At 40.4% G+C, this 8,819-nt stretch overlaps 1 long non-coding RNA gene across 1 annotated transcript; it reads right to left on the bottom strand.

Moving 5' to 3' along the window:
* Positions 1-1,923: 1,923 nt before the first annotated feature.
* Positions 1,924-4,360, bottom strand: LOC140843560 (uncharacterized). The gene is made up of 3 exons (XR_012121413.1): positions 4,303-4,360; positions 3,185-3,303; positions 1,924-2,269 (listed from the first exon to the last, which is right to left on the bottom strand). It is a non-coding gene; the product is annotated as an uncharacterized lncRNA (long non-coding RNA).
* Between the last annotated feature and the right edge of the window lie 4,459 nt (positions 4,361-8,819).

Genomic DNA, 8,819 nt, shown 5'->3' with positions numbered 1-8,819 from the left:
GTTTACTTTCTTTCATTGTTTGAAGACTGTTAAGGTTATAATCATACATGAGATTGACATTGGTCAGTAAAGTTGAGTCAATCCAGGAATTTTTCCCAACTTGCAGTTCATCACTGCTCCATTTTGCAAGAAAATCTTGGCTAGGGAAAGAATCCTCATTCTTATTAAAATTTCTCCATGTCCATATTCCAGGGAATTTAGAAATTATACAGAACAGAACAATGACATTGTTCTGCGTTAAATTTCATAAGAGAGCGGTGTGGAACCCACGCAGCCAGAAAAGAAGCTCCTTTTCGTGGTACAGGGGCAGATGGGTTTTAAGAACATAGTGTTAGACACATGATTCTTAAAAACATTATATGAATTCCAAATTATTCTGCTTCTAATTGTACCGTGGAAGCAGGGTGATGACTTTTCTATGCATTTTAAACTTTTACATTGAGTTAATAATTCTGAGCCCTTTCACTTCGCTGTTGTGAGCTGAATCAAAATAAAACAAATGAGAAAACACTTCAAAATACAGTAAGTATGATTATTATGATTCCGTAAGACAAACTTACTCCTGTTTCAGAAGGCCTATAATGGTCATCTGTTCTGACCACAGCTGGTGTGGGATACACAGATCACACAAACAACAGTGTCTTGGTCACTGGCAGATTAGATGTTTCACAATTAATGCACTCATTTTTTTTTTTAACTTGTAAGTTATCAAATAGAATTCTTGTCCCTCCCTTCCCATCTATGGTGTTCTCTACATGTTATCTTTTGAGTTAGAAAATAAGTTATTTTCACATACAAAAGAGAGAAGTACCTGAGTGGCTTTTAAGACTTCATCCTAACGTGGACACTACTACTCCAGACAAAAATCCCATATTGCATTTTGGAAATTGTTTGGCACAGTAATGACCGAACCAGATTTGTTTCTGGCTGGGTTTCTCTGTTCTGTCTCAGCGTTAGATAAGCAAACTTTACAATCTCCCTAATACAGACATTCAGTGTTTATTCCCTGTTCAGTTAAGCAAGGTTAGAGGGCCCTGAAATGAGTGGGATATTTGCCCCACTAACTTCCGCATAATTTTGCAGAGCAAGGTAGGGTGAAGTAACATTGCAGCATAGTGTAAAATGGGGGAAGAGAAAGGCATTAGCTGGGGAAATAATAGTCACAGGTTCTTCTAGAACAGTTTAGTTTCTGAAATCCTTTTTGAGTTGGAGATGATCGAGGAAAAGTTTCATCAATGCTTTCAATATGGAGATACATGTGAGCTCATTACTGCATTTAAAAATTATATGAACTGTCCTGGCTCTGTAAAGGCAAGCATAGTTTAACCATTAACTATGTAATACATCACAAATACAGCTTTTAAAAATTTGGCTTTTTATATTATTATGGATAAATGTGTTATACTATTAGGAATATTAGTGCAATTATATTTTAATAATGTTTCCTGAAGAATATAAGATGTAGAACTGAAGTTTATTATAAGCTTGGCCAAAAGTTAGCTTTTTGCTTCTTCTGTGTGAAGTCCCAATATAAACAACTGGACAGCTCAACTGCAATTAAAAACCACGAGGCAGGTAAGGGATTGCAAAGTATAAGAATGGGGTCATCTATTTTTCTGGAAAAAAGAGACATAGGGAAAATCACTTCCTTTTAGCAATTCCTTTAATTTTAATGATACCCTAAATTTCCTGAGATATTTTGGCTTTGATGCAAACTAGATAAAAGAAGAAAACAAACTACTGAGCTCTTCCTGTTGGCCCTCTCTCCACCAGGGCTGCCCAGCGCTTCAGGGGGACCCCGCGCAGAGTGGCAGGCCCGCCTCTTTGCAGTTCCTTCCTTTCGTAAATTTGTCAGTCCATCCATGAGCCTTGTTTGAACAGCGTTCAGTACTTAAGGGATGATTGTATTGCATTGTAACTCACAGTGTCACACAGCTTTTCTGTGTTTATTTTAAATAAAGGCTTTCCAGAAGGCAAAGGGCCTACACCACTGGAAATAAGAAAGCAAAAATGTGTCCAGATCTGGTCGCTGCTGCATGTTACTAAAACGCCTCGCTGTCCTTTCCCCAGAGGTCTCTGCAGACCCAGGGCTGTTGGGAGGCCTCACTGGTTATAGGGGATGAGGGCCAGTTAGCTGTGGGGTTTCTCAGGGAGCAACCAAACGCCAGGAAGGTCTGGGGCCCACTGGGGATGGGGTGACAGTGTGGTGAGGACGGAGCAGAGTCACAGGTCACATTTCCCGTCACAGGCAGGAACACCTAGATCAGGTCTTGAATGAAACAAACAGTTCTGAAAGATTAGTGATTTGGGGTGGGAATCCAAGATTTGGCTGGGCTCGACCATACCCATAACATTCAGTGAAAATAAACAAAATTTTTAAGTCAATAAGGAAAAAAATGGGAAGGTTCTAGAAATGACCCCCAATTCTAGAGTACTACTACAATTTAGGACATTTGCTGATATTCTAAAACAATGTCTTGAATTACCATATAATTTCATAATATTGATCGTATCAGCAACCATGTGGTGAGGGGAGCCTGCACATTAAGAAAACCTCACATTTGCCCATACTATACACCGTTAAAGCAACTTCAAGTGATTTCACGTTTTCATTTTCCTTGTTCATAATAACTCTAAGTGCAATTTCCTCTTGGCAGGTAATGTCATTAATGTAAATTCTTACTAAAACGTGGGTCAACAGTTTTTCCTCCAAACTACAGGGTGGAACACTGAATTTCTGTGTTTGGTAAAAATGTCATTGGGAATGGAGTCCCTCACATTCTCTGATCTCTTCTTTTTGAGCAGTTGCAGGAGAAATATTACTGAGATACTGGTACTGGGATATGCTGGATTTTTGCAGGAAAAGTCACTTGCATTTCATAGGTGGTGTAAATCTCGTAAAGAACAGTGCTTCCCTCTGTTTTGGATGGTAGGGGCCTCAGAGGAAACTGCTGCCTCTAATAGCACGAAGGACAATGTGCACATATTTTAAGCCTGGGTGAGCTTCTCTCTCAATGATTCATTTTTTTTCTCCTCGTCCTCTAACTGGTCATGCTGTCTTTTTAGAGAACCAGTTCAGGTCCTTTGAAAACTATTAAATATTTTCATAGAGATCCCCTGTACACTAGCTAGGAGGAACTCCTACACAAACATGTAATACCCTTGATGTGTACAGAAGACTCACCATGCTCTGTGTGGAGTGACAAGTGCCAGCTCAGGAGACTTCAGGATGTGATGGAGCTTACAGGTGTACACACACCAATCAGAGAATGAGGACTGGAACCTAGCGATTGTGAGCAGTTCCTAAACGATTCGGAGAAAACACAGATTTGGCTTTGTCCAGGCATGGAATTATCTTTAAAGTAGCTGAGGCCACAGTGTCCTGGCTGTCAGGTGGTCGACATGAGGGTGAGTGACACACTGTGCCTGACACTGGGGCCTGCTGTTGGGTTGGTCAGGAATGCTGAGCTGGTCCTTTGGCATCTGTAAATGGGATGGTGGCACTTGCCTCCTGGGACAATCATGAGGATGAAGTGATACCAAATGCACACTCTGTGAAAGTCTCCTACATGATAAGAATATAATAAATATCACTTTTAACATCAGCACTGAATCCCCTGCCTAGCTTAGAGTAGCAAACATGAATGAACGATGCATGAAGGCATCTATGTACTGATGTGAAAAGCTAGGTTTAAAAACTCTTAAATTCTTGTCACCATGGGCTTTAAATGAGGACTGCCTACGTGAACTATTTTAAAAACTTTTTCACTGTATTAAATGTTTCGGCAATCTCATATTTCTTCCCCCCACTTCCCCAGCACTGTTACCACAGAGCTTCAGTGAACAGCTAAAGCACCCAAAGTGTGCTTCCTAGTGACACAGCACGACTCAGTGACGCAGGAAGGGCTCAAGCTACTTGTTGCTTTCAAAGATTCCATTCGGCCTCCTCGATTCAGTCTGATGCCATGGGTATATCTACTTGGGATGCCCTGAAACACCTCCATCTATTCTAGCCGGAATGCCTACTCATGGCTGGGGAGTGAGCCCTGGAGACACACCTGGTTTCAGTCCCTGGCGAGGTAAACCCCCTTAGCCAAAGGTTTCCCTTGGGCGTGGAAGCCTGGGGTTCTCTTAGTGCCGGCTGCCTCAGTTAACCCATCTCCGGTGCCTGACATACCAACTTCTCCATTCCTTTTCACTGATTTTAAGCTTGAATCTTATGAATTTTTAAAATGCATTCTCCATTTTGGGGGGAAGTAATAATTTGGTTGTAAGTCATACATAAGCCAGGATGATACTAACCGGAGAGTATGGAGCTTGGATTTGGCCTTAGACTTTGGTCACAGCTGCACTGGCTTCCGTTGGGCAGAAGGGTGGCGGGGGGGGGGGGGGGGGGGGCTCTCATATTCTCCTGAGACTTACAAAGAGGCAAAGGCAGCCAGATAAGGAGATCATTTTAGGGAAGAGGAGAAAATTCCTGAGGAGTGATTGTTTTTGTTGATAAAAAATATCTTGGTTAACCAGTTATTTGGGCATGGCCTTGCCTCCATTTATATGAAACCTCTGCATGTTTTTTAAATAATGGAGAATTGTGCCTAGCTACGTGCTATTGCATGGGTGAACCTTGGGGACGTTATGCTACGTGAAATAAGCCAGACACAGAAAGAGAAGCACTGGATGCCTCCACTTACGTGAGGTCCCTGGAGTGGTCACACTCACAGAGGCAAAGTAGAATGGCCATTACAAGGGCCTGGGGAGCGAGGAGTGGGGAGTTATTTAATGGGCTCAGAGTTTCAATTTTGCAAGATAAAGAGTTTTGGAGATGGATGGTGGTGATGGTTGCACAACCATGGGAATGGACTTAGTGCAGCCAAATGATACACTTAAAATGGTGAAGATGGTAGGTTTTCTGTTATGGCTATTTTACCACAATTAAAAACTCACTACAAAGAATGCACCTAGCTTCTCTCACCAATAAAATGTCTTGACTCCTTGATTATGACAACTATTCATCCATGTCCCCAGTCACTTCTTTCTTATTGTTTTAACACCATTAAACCACCTAAATGCCAAATTCTTCTTCCCTTCAACCTGTAATATGGGACTTGCCAAAGGAGATCTCACACAAAGGTTTTTGAGCACTTCTCCTCAACCTAGCGTCATGGCAAGTGTATCTTGCTTACCCACAGTGAAAGACATATGGCTGGTTCCCTTATTTCATTTCAGTTCTCTTAGAAAAGTTTGCATAAACATGCACATGTAATGAGTTATGCATGGTGAAGTGTAATGAGGTTTGGGGGTGGAGAAGTCAGGGCTTTGCTATTGTAAGAACCTGTGGTGGTAACAGGTCACAACCTATAGGCTAAGTAATTAACATACTGTGGGATAATAAGAAAATGTAATAAGAAATATTGTCCCCTCTTCCCCAACATGGGAGATCTTTCAAAAGAAGAATCCTTCTTGAATTTGTCTTTCCTTAAATGAATTCTGCTCTTTGGTCTACTTTTGTGTCTTCAAACCATTATGAACCACATCTGTGTTCATACTGTAGCAGCTATTCTGCAGCCAGCTGTTGCTGAAAGTCTTTTACTTAAACTGAAATTAAAAACAGATTTGAAGGCCCTCTACCTGCTGTGAAGTCCTGATGTAATTACCAAAAACTGCAAATGGTGAGAAAATGTGACTACAATCCCTTGAACTGCTAGTACATTCTCTGCAATATTTCTGCCTCAATTGCACATCTGCACTAGCTCTGTGCCTGATGGTATTATGATATCTTTGTCATTAACCAAAATGTATGCACAGCAATGAGAAACAGAAAAATCTGTGTTGCAATAAGCGTAGTGATATGGGCCATCATGGAGTTTTTCTCTGAGTAGAAAACAAGGACAAATTGTTAAAATGCTGATTCCCTGAGAAAGTTGCTAAGTTTAAAAATGAGTAAGTCATTCTCTGTACCACACACATGGGTACATTTTGCACAGAATCTTGAAGAGACGCTTTGCTGATTATTAAACTATCTAAAAATTTATGTAGTGAAATTTGGTTACCTGTTGAAGACATCTTCAAACTTGCATAGTCGAAGAGAGGAAGAAATCCCCACAGCACACAGGTCTCCACCACGAGTAAGTATAGAGCACAACTAGTCTGATCGTAAATTGTCCAGAACATAAAAGAGAGAGCTGCTCAATAAGAAATTATCTTTGTGTAAACATGGGAAAATCTGGGCACAGATCGCATTAGAGGTACTTGTGTATGTGTGTGTGACTAAGAAATGTGTATTGGTGTTTCATTATCAGGGGATTTCATGACTATCACCTTCAACAGAATTAAAATTTAAGAAAGAGAACTGAGATAGTTTCCTACCCCAAGATTAAAAATACTCTGTTGGTTAACTTCAGATGCAAGCAGTCTGAAACCATTTTGTAGAAGACTATTTAAAATATAATCACAACTTTGCTTCCCGTCCACACAGGGGATTACCATATGTTAAATTCCATACTGATATACTCACACTTGATGCTGTTTTTCCCTTCCTCTGTTATCCAAATACAGTGTACCCTCTGAGCTTCCAAGTTCTGTGAAAAGGAATTTTCACAGAAAATAGGAAATAAAGGCAAGTTAGTATTGGGGTAATATTTCTGAAATCACCAGTGATGAAACAAATAGCCAATTTCCATTTATATATGAAATTGTTATCTAAACAGTATAAAGGCAGTCAGTAGCTACTTCTAAAACAGTCTTTACAATGGAATATTTGTTGACAATTTAAATTTATCCAGGATTCACTCTTAAAACTGCGAAGTTAAGTTAGTATAGAGAGCTTAAAGATTACCTCTAGATTTAGGTGTATAATGTCATTCTTTCTCAGATATAATTTAGAATATCCTAAGAAATTCACACAGAGATAGAATTAACAGTACATGTTTACTAATAAAGACTGCACTTACATTTCTGAGTATGCATATTTAATAAATATTTTTTAGTTTGTCTTGGATTTCATACTATAGTTGAGAGAGTTTCACTTCCAGGATTCAGACAGATAAGGCCTTTTTGGGGGTTCTTTTAATTTATTTGATTTTTTACTCTTAGATATTCTTTAGTGGAATCTGCCACAAGAACCTTTCTGATCTAAATGTCCACCATCATACCATCGCTTAAGTTATGCAAACAAGCCATTTGAACATTCTTTCACTAAAATGCCATGTTCCTTAGCTTGAAGGAGCAGAGTCCCAAATGCTGAAGGAATAATTCATTAGAAAATAACAAGGGAAAATAAGTGTTGTCTTCTCCATTTATTTCATTATCCAGGAATGATTGCTGTTATAAAATTTAAATAGCCAAATATATATTCACCTTCTATCCACTAACATCAGTGACTTTTCACCATCCAAATACTGTAATTTGCCTAAATATTTCAAAACAGGAGAACTTCTCTTGGGAGATTTCAGGGATTTGTATTTTGTGCAGAAAGTGTCCTTGATCTTTAATGGTTACTTTAAATGCTTGACGATATTAAACAGTTGAAATTTCAGCCATGCAAAACAAATTATAGGAATAGTATGGGGACTCTTATTAAAAATTTTATTTTTATACCTTTTTTCCTGGAGTAAGCTAGTAATAGTGCATTGACAAATGAACAATGATCAGCGACTTGGTACACAAAAAACGCATTTTGCCTGTCAGGAGTGGGGCCTCTGGGGTAACAAACTGTGCTGCCCTCAAGCTTTTGTCTTCCAGAAAGTAATTCTTGCCCATCTCTCGAATTACATTCTCAGATTCTGCATGCGTTGTAGAAATGAAATCTTTTAAAAGCACAATATTATTGTAGAACAGGACGGCCCTGAGTGAAGTCACGAGTGGATGATAAGCCAGCTGGAGAAAGGAGGCAAGTCATGAAAATCACAATGTATGGAGAGGACTTTGGAAATTTTGCTGTTTCTTGATCAATATTCAACACATGGATTTTACTGGTGCAATACTGTGGGCACAAACAGACCCACGAATGCAGGTGAATGTAGATTTCTACCACTTACTTAAATCCATTCCAAAATACTACAAAAATGCCATTACAATTAAGTATGCAAATTTTAGTATCTTTGTGGGTGCATACACGTGTGTGCGATAACGTAACTATGCCATTTCTATTTAAGTCATTAGTTGAATTGGGGCATATTTTCATTTGTGCAGTTTTATTGTAATGAATTGTGGGCACTTCAATACTTTCCTGTGAATCAAACTTAAATTTGATTGTTCTAGAATACATCCCACTTAGGTGTTGATGCTGAAACCGTTAACAATTGTTTACCAAGCCTGCTATCCAAATCAGTGCAGATCATTCATTAATCACAAGGAACTTACATTTTATGATTCCCGTTTCCTCCTCTCAAGGGTTCTCACCTCTCTTCTCCCTGTCTCTCTACTCCCCCCTCTTGCTCCATCAGCAAGCACGCGCGCGCGCACACACACACATCACACGTGCATATACGCGCCCTCACACACAGAATGGCCCCTGTGTCTGCGAGGCCAGCTCTGCAGGCCCCAGCCCCTCCCTTTGGGGCTCATCTGTGGGAGTTGCTGTTGTAAATGCCAGAAGTCTGGGAGGCCCGGCTGCATCACCACTGAATGTTGGCGATTCGAGGCACCGAGGGACATGCCACTGCATAAGGTGGCCTGGACTGCAGGCCGGTGGGCAGGCGGGCTCTGCCAGTGTCTTGCTTGAGTCCATCCTCCCTGCGGAGTCATCGCCAGGAGCAGCACATTGTGGCCAGGCGCCTGGTGGGAGAAGCTGGGCACCCCCCACAGGTCACAGTGCCTGG

Source organism: Manis javanica, chromosome 9 (assembly GCF_040802235.1).
Source record: "Manis javanica isolate MJ-LG chromosome 9, MJ_LKY, whole genome shotgun sequence".
Lineage (NCBI taxonomy): Eukaryota > Metazoa > Chordata > Mammalia > Pholidota > Manidae > Manis > Manis javanica.
This window is presented reverse-complemented; position numbering and strand designations above follow the sequence as displayed.